Raw genomic sequence first — 14,849 nt, forward strand, 5'->3', positions numbered from 1 at the left:
AAAATAAAGTTATATTTTAAAATATATAACATATCAGATATTTTGCGGATATTTTGAGAATATATAATAATTTTGGACTAAAAGAAAAAGTAATAGTGATATAAAATTTGCAGAAAAATTCATGATAATATCTTAAAATTTTTAGTACGAATTATGTTATTTTATTTTATTTTTTTTTACTTTTGTGATTCATCGATTGCGCTATCGTGTAATTCGGAAATAAACTGCAAACCGCGAATATATTAAAATTGATTATCGAATTTTCGCGGATTCATAACAAAGAACGTACAAAATTCCTTTTATATATAATATTAATTTATTATAATTTTCATTAAAGGGGGGTGTTATCGATATTATAGAATAGTAATTATTAAGAAATGACAGTTATTACTAATGAAGCACATATGGTGTGCTTGACATCGCCATAAAATTGAGCGATATGATCGGCAACACGACGGTCTAACAATAAGACACAATCGGACGGTAGTGTCGCGCGTTCAAGTGCGGGAGTGTCGTTCAAAGTATCGCGCGTTATCATCAATCAGCAGACTTTGACTTGAATTATTGGACAATCCTGATCAATCTGACCTGAGAGGAGGAGCAGGACTAGGAGGCATCAGGCACCGGCGGAGCAACTTTGTGGTGAGTGTTTATTATTTATATAATATTTATATAATATGATGTATATGTATAATATTTGACTTGTTATAAATCACGTATTTTTTTACGCATAGATATTATATAATTCTATTTATATATTGAATAATTTAAATAAAGGAAAATTAGAAAGAAATAACTCTATATGTATAAATATTATAAAAGTTTTTTATATTTAAAAAAATAATCTTTACAAAATTTATAAAATTATTCAATTATATATACCTATCTACTGATTATTGTACGCGTCGAATATAAAATTTAATGTGTAAAATACTAATTAGATAATAATTATTTAAAACGCTGTTATAATTTATATTCTATTTGTATGTTACAGATCAACGTAGCTTCGATGCAGTTATCTCCTCTGCTGTTGAACATTGATTGGTAAGTGATAAACTATTATTTTATTACGAGGTAACGGTTTCATAAATATTTGATTGTAGAGATGTAGATTTAGAATGTAGATTGTAGACTGTAGATTGTAGATAGTTACTATCCGTTACCTCAAAATGAATAAACACACAATTAATTAGGATGAATATTTCAATTTAAAAAAAAAAAGATAATTTATATAGTCTTTTTTAAATATTTTCTATTATCGAAGTGAGAATTATTTTATTCATGTTTTCTCATATATTTAAATGCGCTCTTTCTTTCTTCATCTTTTTTAACAAGTTTTAATTATTAGGTGCAATGATTAATTTATTTGATTGTTTAATGTCGCGATTTAATTATCATAACTTCAAGTTATGACACATCTTTTTTTAAACATCTGAAAAAAACAAGTGCGCGCTACGCGCATTCTTCGATTTTATATACTAGTTACTAGAACAACACAATCGCGCGCTACGCGCGCGCCATTCTTCGATTTTTTGTTAAAAAGAATATTTAAAAAAAATTAAAATAAAGTTTGTATAAACTTGATTAATATTTTTTCACAGAAATCAGCTGATTAAAGCATTAATTTGATAATAAAATTTTAAAATAATAATATGGTAAAAATAGTAATATATTTAATAATAATATAATTAAAATAGTATTATGTTGTACATAATATGTTATAATACCTTCTTCTTGATTAATATTTTTTGATAGAAATCAGCTGATAACTGTCAAAAATATTATAACATATTATTTAAAACATATTATTTAAAAAATTAATAAGCAAATTAACACTTTAATCAGCTGATTTCTGTCAAAAAATATTAATTAAGCGAAAATTTGTTAATTAAATTTTAAAATAATAATATGTTATAAAAATTAAAATAATAATATGTAATAATTAATATAATATAATACTTAAAATTCGATTGTTATTTTTGAAAACTATCAACTGATTTCTGTCAAAAAATTAATCGCAGCTAAGACATTATAACATATTATTTACAACATATATTACTATTTTAATTTTTATAACCTATTATTATTTTAAATTTTAATTAGCAAATTAACGATTTATTTAAATTTTAAACTAATAATATGTTATAAAAATTAAAATAATAATATATGTTTTAAATAATGTCATAATTCTTTTTTACAGTTATCAGCTGATTTCTGCCATAAAATATTCGAGTTTAAAATATTATAACATATTATTTACATCATATTATCACATTTTTATGAAATTAATTTTATCTGATATAAATATTTAAAAAAAAAATTTTGTACATTTTCTTTTATAACGATAATTTTTTCACATTAAATTCAACAATAATATTCAAAGAAATTATAATAAATTTTTTTTCGATGTAACACAGTAAAATAGATTAATGTATATCTAAATGATAACAATATATATAATTATTATATTATATTTGTATAACTATATATAAAACTAAAAATTATGAATTAAATTTATTCAAATATATATATAATCGCATTTTTAAGAGCAGATGTTCAGATCATTTTAATTACTTATTTGAAAGACATTGAATGCATTTTCATTAAGAAATTGACTCTTCCTTTATTATGTAATAATTTCATTTTTACGATATTGGTCCCATTCAAATATTTATATAATTTAATTGAATTAGATGTGTGATAAGTTTAATCATTTTAATTACTTATTTGAAAGACATTGAATGCATTTTCATTAAGAATTTGACTCTTGCTTCATTATTTAATAGTTTCATTTTTACGATATTGGTCCAAACTGAATATTTATATAATTTAATTAAATTAGATGTGTGATAAGTTTAATCATTTTAATTACTTATTTGAAAGACATTGAATGCATTTTCTTTAAGAATTTGTATCTTGCTTCATTATTTAATAGTTTCATTTTTACGATATTGGTCCCATCTGAATATTTATATAATTTAAATAACTGAGATCTAAGATTATTTCAATCATCTTAATTACTTATTTGAAAGACATTGAATGCATTTTCATTAAGAATTTGATTCTTGCTTCATTATGTAATAATTTCATTTTTACGATATTGGTCCCATTTAAATATTTATATAATTTAATTAAATTAGATGTGTGATACATTTAATCATTTTAATTACTTATTTGAAAGACATTGAATGCATTTTCATTAGGAATTAGACTATTGCTTCATTAAGTAATAATTGCATTTTTACGATATTGGTCCCATTTAAATATTTATATAATTTAATTAAATTAGATGTGTGATAAGTTTAATGATTTTAATTATATATTTGAAAGACATTGAATGCATTTTCATTAAGAATTTGACTCTTGCTTCATTATGTAATAATTTCATTTTTACGATATTGGTTCCATTTATATATTTATACAATTTAAATAACTGAGATTTAAAATCATTTCAATCATTTTAATTACTTATTGGAAAGACATTGAATGCATTTTCATTAAGAATTTGATTCTTGCTTCATTATGTAATAATTTCATTTTTACGATATTGGTCCCATCTGACTATTTATATAATTTAATTAAATTAGATGTGCGATAAGTTTAATCATTTTAATTACTTATTTGAAAGACATTGAATGCATTTTCTTTAAGAATTTGACTCTTGCTTCATTCTTTAATAGTTTCATTTTTACGATATTGGTCCCATCTGAATATTTATATAATTTAAATAACTGAGATCTAAGATTATTTCAATCATCTTAATTACTTATTTGAAAGACATTGAATGCATTTTCATTAAGAATTTGATTTTTGCTTCATTATGTAATAATTTCATTTTTACGATATTGGTCCCATCTGAATATTTATATAATTTAATTAAATTAGATGTGTGATAAGTTTAATCATTTTAATTACTTATTTGAAAGACATTGAATGCATTTTCATTAAGAATTTGATTCTTGCTTCATTATGTAATAATTTCATTTTTACGATATTGGTCCCATCTGAATATTTATATAATTTAATTAAATTAGATGTGTGATAAGTTTAATCATTTTAATTACTTATTTGAAAGACATTGAATGCATTTTCATTAAGAATTTGACTCTTGCTTCATTATGTAATAATTTCATTTTTACGATATTGGTCCCATCTGAATATTTATATAATTTAATTAAATTAGATGTGTGATAAGTTTAATCATTTTAATTACTAATTTGAAAGACATTGAATGCATTTTCATTAAGAATTTGATTCTTGCTTCATAATGTAATAATTTCACTTTTACGATATTGGTCCCATCTGAATATTTATATAATTTAATTAAATTTGATGTTTGATCAATTTAATCATTTTAATTATATATTTGAAAGACATTGAATGCATTTTCATTAAGAATTTGACTTTTGCTTCATTATGTAATAATTTCATTTTTACGATATTGGTCCCATCTGAATATTTATATAATTAAATTAAATTAGATGTGTGATACATTTAATCATTTTAATTACTTATTTGAAAGACATTGAATGCATTTTCATTAGGAATTAGACTGTTGCTTCATTATGTAATAATTTCATTTTTACGATAGTGGTTCCATTTAAATATTTATATAATTTAATTAAATTAGAGTGATAAGTTTAATCATTTTAATTACTTATTTGAAAGACATTGAATGCATTTTTATTTAGAATTTGACTGGAGCTTTATTATGTAATAAATTTATTTTTACGATATTGGTTCCATTTATATATTTATACAATTTAAATAACTGAGATCTAAGATCATTTCAATCATCTTAATTACATATTTGAAAGACATTGAATGCATTTTCATCAAGAATTTGATTCTTGCTTCATTATGTAATAATTTCATTTTTACGATATTGGTCCCATCTGAATAATTATATAATTTAATTAAATTAGATGTGTGATAAGTTTAATCATTTTAATTAATTATTTGAAAGACATTGAATGCATTTTCATTAAGAATTTGATTCTTGCTTCATTATGTAATAATTTCATTTTTACGATATTGGTCCCATCTGAATATTTATATAACTTAATTAAATTAGATGTGTGATAAGTTTAATCATTTTAATTACTAATTTGAAAGACATTGAATGCATTTTCATTAAGAATTTGATTCTTGCTTCATTATGTAATAATTTCATTTTTACGATATTGGTCCCATCTGAATATTTATATAATTAAATTAAATTAGATGTGTGATACATTTAATCATTTTAATTACTTATTTGAAAGACATTGAATGCATTTTCATTAGGAATTAGACTGTTGCTTCATTATGTAATAATTTCATTTTTACGATAGTGGTTCCATTTAAATATTTATATAATTTAATTAAATTAGAGTGATAAGTTTAATCATTTTAATTACTTATTTGAAAGACATTGAATGCATTTTTATTTAGAATTTGACTGGAGCTTTATTATGTAATAAATTTATTTTTACGATATTGGTTCCATTTATATATTTATACAATTTAAATAACTGAGATCTAAGATCATTTCAATCATCTTAATTACATATTTGAAAGACATTGAATGCATTTTCATCAAGAATTTGATTCTTGCTTCATTATGTAATAATTTCATTTTTACGATATTGGTCCCATCTGAATAATTATATAATTTAATTAAATTAGATGTGTGATAAGTTTAATCATTTTAATTAATTATTTGAAAGACATTGAATGCATTTTCATTAAGAATTTGATTCTTGCTTCATTATGTAATAATTTCATTTTTACGATATTGGTCCCATCTGAATATTTATATAATTTAATTAAATTAGATGTGTGATAAGTTTAATCATTTTAATTACTAATTTGAAAGACATTGAATGCATTTTCATTAAGAATTTGATTCTTGCTTCATTATGTAATAATTTCATTTTTACGATATTGGTCCCATCTGAATATTTATATTATTTAATTAAATCAGATGTGTGATAAGTTTAATCATTTTAATTACTTATTTGAAAGACATTGAATGCATTTTCATTAAGAATTTGATTCTTGCTTCATAATGTAATAATTTCACTTTTACGATATTGGTCCCATCTGAATATTTATATAATTTAATTAAATTTGATGTTTGATCAATTTAATCATTTTAATTATATATTTGAAAGACATTGAATGCATTTTCATTAAGAATTTGACTTTTGCTTCATTATATAATAATTTCATTTTTACGATATTGGTCCCATCTGAATATTTATATAATTAAATTAAATTAGATGTGTGATACATTTAATCATTTTAATTACTTATTTGAAAGACATTGAATGCATTTTCATTAAGAATTTGATTCTTGCTTCATTATGTAATAATTTCATTTTTACGATATTGGTCCCATCTGAATATTTATATAATTTAATTAAATTAGATGTGTGATAAGTTTAATCATTTTAATTACTTATTTGAAAGACATTGAATGCATTTTCATTAAGAATTTGATTCTTGCTTTATTTTGTAATAATTTCATTTTTACGATATTGGTCCCATCTGAATATTTATATAATTTAATTAAATTAGATGTGTGATAAGTTTAATCATTTTAATTACTAATTTGAAAGACATTGAATGCATTTTCATTAAGAATTTGATTCTTGCTTCATTATGTAATAATTTCATTTTTACGATATTGGTCCCATCTGAATATTTATATAATTTAATTAAATTAGATGTGTGATAAGTTTAATCATTTTAATTACTTATTTGAAAGACATTGAATGCATTTTCATTAAGAATTTGATTCTTGCTTCATTATGTAATAATTTCATTTTTACGATATTGGTCCCATCTGAATATTTATATAATTTAATTAAATTAGATGTGTGATAAGTTTAATCATTTTAATTACTTATTTGAAAGACATTGAATGCATTTTCATTAAGAATTTGATTCTTGCTTCATTATGTAATAATTTCATTTTTACGATGTAGGTCCCATTTAAATATATATAATTTAATTAAATTAGATGAGTGATATGTTTAATCATTTTAATTAAATATTTGAAAGACATTGAATGCATTTTCATCAAGAATTTGACTCTTTTTTTATTATATACTAGAACAACACAAGCGCGCGCTACGCGCGCGCCATTCTTTGATTTCATATTTTTAAAAATAATTATTAAAATAATAATATTTTTTTGACAGAATCAACTGATAACTGTCAAAAAATATTAATCGAGTTTAAAATACCATAACATATTATTTTAAACAAATTATTATTTTAATTTTTAAAATATATTATTTAAAAACTTAATTAACAAATTGGCGCTTAAATCAGCTGATTTCTGTCAAAAAATATTACTAAAGCATTCATTTGCTAATTAAATTTCAGAGTAATAATACGTTATAAAAATTAAAGTAGTAATGTTGATAATACTTTATCCTCGATTAATACTTTTTAACAGAAATCAGCTGATAACTGTCAAAAATAATAACCGAGTTTAAAGTAGCTAATTTCTATAAAAAAATATTAATAAATCTTCTCGTCCATAAAATTGTAATTAGTCTCGACGTTGTGATTATCTCGATTATCAAAACAGTCTTACAGAAAATTCTATTTTTTTTGTTCGCACTTGTTTTAGATTTAAATACTGAATTTTTATGCATTGCATAATTAATTAATATATACTTCTTTATGTATTGATTGCAATGCATGCATAAAAATATGTGAATTAATTATGCAATGCATATATATTCATTACTTAAATCTTTAACAGAAAACCAAAAATATAGAATTATATACAAGAATCTTTCGAACAAAATATCTATGCTTTTATCAGATTCATGCGTCTGTACACACACATCCAACACACTGCAGTCTCGCGCGAGACTGACCACAAGACACTGAGCAGCGGTATCGCCGAGCGCAACCGACACCCTACACATCCTCCACGCTGCGCATCTCGCGCGAGACTGATTCTCGAGACATTGTGATTGCGAGACTGATCGTCAGTCTCGCGCGAGGCGCGCAGCGTGGTAGACGTATAGGCTGTGTTTGGCGATACCGCTGCACAGAGTCTTGCGGTCAGTTTCGCGCGAAACGTGCAGCGCGATGGTGTGTGTATGTACAGACGCACGAATCTAATAGAAATGCAGATATTTTGATCGAAAGATTCTTGTAGAAAATTCTATTTTTTTTAATTCTCTGTTAAAGATATAAATAATAAATATTTATGCATTGCATAATTAATTGACATATTCTCAGGCATGTATTGCAATCAAGGCATAGAAAAATATATATTAATTACTTATGCAATACATAAAAATTCAGTATTTAAATCTAAAACAGAAGTGCGAACAAAACAGAATTATCTATAAGAATCTTTTGTGAATAGAGATAATCATAACGTCGAGATATGATTTTATAGACGAAAGTATTTATTAATATTTTTTCATAGAAATTAGCTACTTTCGCATGGGGTCAGCGGTAAAAAAGTATCGTTTTCTAATATTTAAAGACGAGCCAAAAATTCATCGATTATACATTTTAATAGTACATTGATTACAGAATCTTTTGGTACCAACCAGACAACAGCGTACAAATTTTTTCATTTGCTATACATAAAAGTATCGATTTCTAATATTTAAAGACGAGCCAAAAATTCATTGATTATACGTTTTAATAGTACATTGATTACAGAATGTTTTGGTACCAACCAGACAACAGCGTACAAATTTTTTCATTTGCTCTACATAAATTAAGGATGCGTCCATGGGATCAGCGGTAAAAAAGTATCGATTTCTAATATTTAAAAACGAGCCAATAATTCATCGATTATACATTTTAATAGTACATTGATTACATAATCATTTGGTACCAAACAGACACTAGTGTACAAATTTTTTTATACGATAAACATAAAATAAGTATGCGTCGCACAAGGTCCGCGTCAAAAAAGTATCGATTTCTAATATTTTAAGACGAGCCAAAAATTCATCGATTATACATTTTAATAGTACATTGATTACAGAATAATTTGGTACCAAACAGACACCAGCGTACAAATTTTTTAACTTGATAAACATAAAATAAGGATGCGTCGCACAAGGTCAGCGGTAATAAGTATCGATTTCCAATATTTTAAGACGAGCCAAAAATTCATCGATTATACATTTTAATAGTACATTGATTACAGAATCTTTTGGTACCAAACAGACACCAGCGTACAAATTTTTTAACTTGATATAATTAAAATAATGTTGCGTCGCATAGGGTCAGCGGTAAAAAGTATTGATTTCCAATATTTTTAGACGAGCCAAAAATTCATCGATTATACATTTTAATAGTACATTGATTACAGAATCTTTTGGTACCATGCAGACATCAGCGTACAAATTTTTTAATACGATAAACATAAAATAATGTTGCGTCGCATAGGGTCAGCGGTAAAAAAGTATCAATTTCTAATATTTTAAGACGAGCCAAAAATTCATCGATTATACATTTTAATAGTACATTGATTACAGAATCTTTTGGTACCAACCAGACAATAGCGTACAAATTTTTTCATTTGCTATACATAAATTAAGGATGCGTCGCATGGGTTCAGCGGTAAAAAAGTATCGATTTCTAATATTTAAAGACGAGCCAAAAATTCATCGATTATACATTTTAATAGAACATTGATTACAGAATCTTTTGGTACCAAACAGACACTAGTGTACAAATTTTTTTATACGATAAACATAAAATAAGTATGCGTCGCACAAGGTCCGCGTCAAAAAAGTATCGATTTCTAATATTATAAGACGAGCCAAAAATTCATCGATTATACGTTTTAATAGTACATTGATTACAGAATCATTTGGTACCAAACAGACACCAGCGTACAAATTTTTTAACTTGATATACATAAAATAAGATTGCGTCGCATGGGATCAGCGGTAAAAAAGTATCAATTTCTAATATTTTAAGACGAGCCAAAAATTCATCGATTATACATTTTAATAGTACATTTATTACAGAATCATTTGGTACCAAGAAGACAACAGCGTACAAACTTTTTCATTTGCTATACATAAATTAAGGATGCGTCGCATGGGATCAGCGGTAAAAAAGTATCGATTTCTAATATTTAAAGACGAGCCAAAAATTCATCGAGTATACATTTTAATAGTACATTGATTACAGAATCTTTTGGTACCATGCAGACACCAGCGTATAAATTTTTTAATACGATAAACATAAATTAATGATACGTCGCACAGGGTCCGCGTCAAAAAAGTATCAATTTCTAATATTTTAAGACGAGCCAAAAATTCATCGATTATACATTTTAATAGAACATTGATTACAGAATCTTTTGGTACCAACCAGACACCAGCGTACAAATTTTTTAACTTGATATACATAAAATGAGGATGCGTCACACAGGGTCCGCGGTAAAAAGTATCGATTTCCAATATTTTAAGACGAGCCAAAAATTCATCGATTATACATTTTAATAGTACATTGATTACAGATTCTTTTGGTACCAAGCAGACAACAACGTACAAATTTTTTAATACGATAAACATAAAATAAGGATGCGTCGCACAGGGTCCGCGTCAAAAAAGTATCGATTTCTAATATTTTAAGACGAGCCAAAAATTCATCGATTATACATTTTAATAGTACATTGATTACAGAATCTTTTGGTACCAAACAGACACCAGCGTACAAATTTTTTAACTTGATATACATAAAATTATGTTGCGTCGCATAGGGTCAGCGGTAAAAAAGTATCGATTTCTAATATTTAAAGACGAACCAAAAATTCATCGATTATACATTTTAATAGTACATTGATTACAGAATCTTTTGGTACCAAACAGACACCAGCGTACAAATTTTTTAACTTGATATATATAAAATAATGTTGCGTCGCATAGGGTCAGCGGTAAAAAAGTATCGATTTCTAATATTTTAAGACGAGCCAAAAATTCATCGATTATACATTTTAATAGTACATTGATTACAGAATCTTTTGGTACCAACCAGACAACAGCGTACAAATTTTTTCATTTACTATACATAAATTGAGGATGCGTCGCATGGGATCTGCGGTAAAAAAGTATCGATTTCTAATATTTAAAGACGAGCCAAAAATTCATCGATTATACATTTTAATAGTACATTGATTACAGAATCATTTGGTACCAAACAGACACTAGTGTACAAATTTTTTTATACGATAAACATAAAATAAGTATGCGTCGCACAAGGTCCGCGTCAAAAAAGTATCGATTTCTAATATTATAAGACTAGCCAAAAATTCATCGATTATACGTTTTAATAGTACATTGATTACAGAATCATTTGGTACCAAACAGACACCAGCGTACAAATTTTTTAACTTGATATACATAAAATAAGATTGCGTCGCATGGGATCAGCGGTAAAAAAGTATCAATTTCTAATATTTTAAGACGAGCCAAAAATTCATCGATTATACATTTTAATAGTACATTTATTACAGAATCATTTGGTACCAAGAAGACAACAGCGTACAAACTTTTTCATTTGCTATACATAAATTAAGGATGCGTCGCATGGGATCAGCGGTAAAAAAGTATCGATTTCTAATATTTAAAGACGAGCCAAAAATTCATCGAGTATACATTTTAATAGTACATTGATTACAGAATCTTTTGGTACCATGCAGACACCAGCGTATAAATTTTTTAATACGATAAACATAAATTAATGATGCGTCGCACAGGGTCCGCGTCAAAAAAGTATCAATTTCTAATATTTTAAGACGAGCCAAAAATTCATCGATTATACATTTTAATAGAACAATGATTACAGAATCTTTTGGTACCAAACAGACACTAGTGTACAAATTTTTTTATACGATAAACATAAAATAAGTATGCGTCGCACAAGGTCCGCGTCAAAAAAGTATCGATTTCTAATATTATAAGACGAGCCAAAAATTCATCGAGTATACATTTTAATAGTACATTGATTACAGAATCTTTTGGTACCATGCAGACACCAGCGTATAAATTTTTTAATACGATAAACATAAATTAATGATGCGTCGCACAGGGTCCGCGTCAAATAAGTATCAATTTCTAATATTTTAAGACGAGCCAAAAATTCATCGATTATACATTTTAATAGAACATTGATTACAGAATCTTTTGGTACCAACCAGACACCAGCGTACAAATTTTTTAACTTGATATACATAAAATGAGGATGCGTCACACAGGGTCCGCGGTAAAAAGTATCGATTTCCAATATTTTAAGACGAGCCAAAAATTCATCGATTATACATTTTAATAGTACATTGATTACAGAATCTTTTGGTACCAAGCAGACAACAACGTACAAATTTTTTAATACGATAAACATAAAATAAGGATGCGTCGCACAGGGTCCGCGTCAAAAAAGTATCGATTTCTAATATTTTAAGACGAGCCAAAAATTCATCGATTATACATTTTAATAGTACATTGATTACAGAATCTTTTGGTACCAAACAGACACCAGCGTACAAATTTTTTAACTTGATATACATAAAATTATGTTGCGTCGCATAGGGTCAGCGGTAAAAAAGTATCGATTTCTAATATTTAAAGACGAGCCAAAAATTCATCGATTATACATTTTAATAATACATTGATTACAGAATCTTTTGGTACCAAACAGACACCAGCGTACAAATTTTTTAACTTGATATATATAAAATAATGTTGCTTCGCATAGGGTCAGCGGTAAAAAAGTATCGATTTCTAATATTTTAAGACGAGCCAAAAATTCATCGATTATACATTTTAATAGTACATTGATTACAGAATCTTTTGGTACCAACCAGACAACAGCGTACAAATTTTTTCATTTGCTATACATAAATTAAGGATGCGTCCATGGGATCAGCGGTAAAAAAGTATCGATTTCTAATATTTAAAAACGAGCCAATAATTCATCGATTATACATTTTAATAGTACATTGATTACAGAATCATTTGGTACCAAACAGACACTAGTGTACAAATTTTTTTATACGATAAACATAAATTAAGTATGCGTCGCACAAGGTCCGCGTCAAAAATGTATCGATTTCTAATATTTTAAGACGAGCCAAAAATTCATCGAGTATACATTTTAATAGTACATTGATAACAGAATCATTTGGTACCAAACAGACAACAGCGTACAAATTTTTTAACTTGATATACATAAAATTAGATTATGTCGCATGGGATAAGCGGTATAAAAGTATCGATATCTAATATTTAAAGACGAGCCAAAAATTCATCGATTATACATTTTAATAGTACATTGATTACAGAATCTTTTGGTACCAAACAGACACCAGCGTACAAATTTTTTAACTTGATATATATAAAATAATGTTGCGTCGCATAGGGTCAGCGGTAAATAAGTATCGATTTCTAATATTTTAAGTCGAGCCAAAAATTCATCGATTATACATTTTAATAGTACATTGATTACAGAATCTTTTGGTACCAACCAGACAACAGCGTACAAATTTTTTAACTTGATATACATAAAATAAGATTGCGTCGCATGGGATCAGCGGTAAAAAAGTATCGATTTCTAATATTTAAAGACGAGCCAAAAATTCATCGATTATACATTTTAATAGTACATTGATTACAGAATCATTTTGTACCAAACAGACACCAGCGTACAAATTTTTTAACTTGATATACTTAAAATAATTTTGCGTCGCATAGGGTCAGCGGTAAAAAGTATCGATTTCCAATATTTTATGACGAGCCAAAAATTCATCGATTATACATTTTAATAGTACATTGATTACAGAATCTTTTGGTACCATGCAGACATCAGCGTACAAATTTTTTAATACGATAAACATAAAATAATGTTGCGTCGCATAGGGTCAGCGGTAAAAAAGTATCAATTTCTAATATTTTAAGTCGAGCCAAAAATTCATCGATTATACATTTTAATAGTACATTGATTACAGAATCTTTTGGTACCAACCAGACAACAGCGTACAAATTTTTTCATTTGCTATACATAAATTAAGGATGCGTCGCATGGGTTCAGCGGTAAAAAAGTATCGATTTCTAATATTTAAAGACGAGCCAAAAATTCATCGATTATACATTTTAATAGTACATTGATTACAGAATCATTTGGTACCAAACAGACACCAGCGTACAAATTTTTTAACTTGATATACATAAAATAAGATTGCGTCGCATGGGATCAGCGGTAAAAAAGTATCAATTTCTAATATTTTAAGACGAGCCAAAAATTCATCGATTATACATTTTAATAGTACATTGATTACAGAATCTTTTGGTACCAAACAGACACCAGCGTACAAATTTTTTAACTTGATATACATAAAATTATGTTGCGTCGCATAGGGTCAGCGGTAAAAAAGTATCGATTTCTAATATTTAAAGACGAGCCAAAAATTCATCGATTATACATTTTAATAGTACATTGATTACAGAATCTTTTGGTACCAAACAGACACCAGCGTACAAATTTTTTAACTTGATATATATAAAATAATGTTGCGTCGCATAGGGTCAGCGGTAAAAAAGTATCGATTTCTAATATTTTAAGACGAGCCAAAAATTCATCGATTATACATTTTAACAGTACATTGATTACAGAATCATTTGGTACCAAACAGACACTAGTGTACAAATTTTTTTATACGATAAACATAAAATAAGTATGCGTCGCACAAGGTCCGCGTCAAAAAAGTATCGATTTCTAATATTATAAGACGAGCCAAAAATTCATCGATTATACGTTTTAATAGTACATTGATTACAGAATCATTTGGTACCAAACAGACACCAGCGTAC

The 14,849-nt window shown here is 26.3% G+C and overlaps 1 protein-coding gene across 1 annotated transcript in view; it reads left to right on the plus strand.

Annotated features, from left to right (window-relative positions):
- The window catches only part of LOC145941034 (glucose dehydrogenase [FAD, quinone]), a 140,976-nt gene that overhangs the window by 459 nt on the left and 125,668 nt on the right, over nt 1-14,849 (plus strand). Inside the window, exons 2-3 of the mRNA XM_083046808.1 lie at nt 385-642; nt 995-1,044. The gene's annotated coding sequence lies outside the window, so the exon portion shown is untranslated. The remainder of the gene's footprint in view (nt 1-384; nt 643-994; nt 1,045-14,849) is intronic.

This window comes from Prenolepis imparis, unplaced genomic scaffold, assembly GCF_030444845.1.
Source record: "Prenolepis imparis isolate NDT839.2.m4 unplaced genomic scaffold, iyPreImpa1.0 SCAF_9, whole genome shotgun sequence".
NCBI classification, from domain to species: domain Eukaryota; kingdom Metazoa; phylum Arthropoda; class Insecta; order Hymenoptera; family Formicidae; genus Prenolepis; species Prenolepis imparis.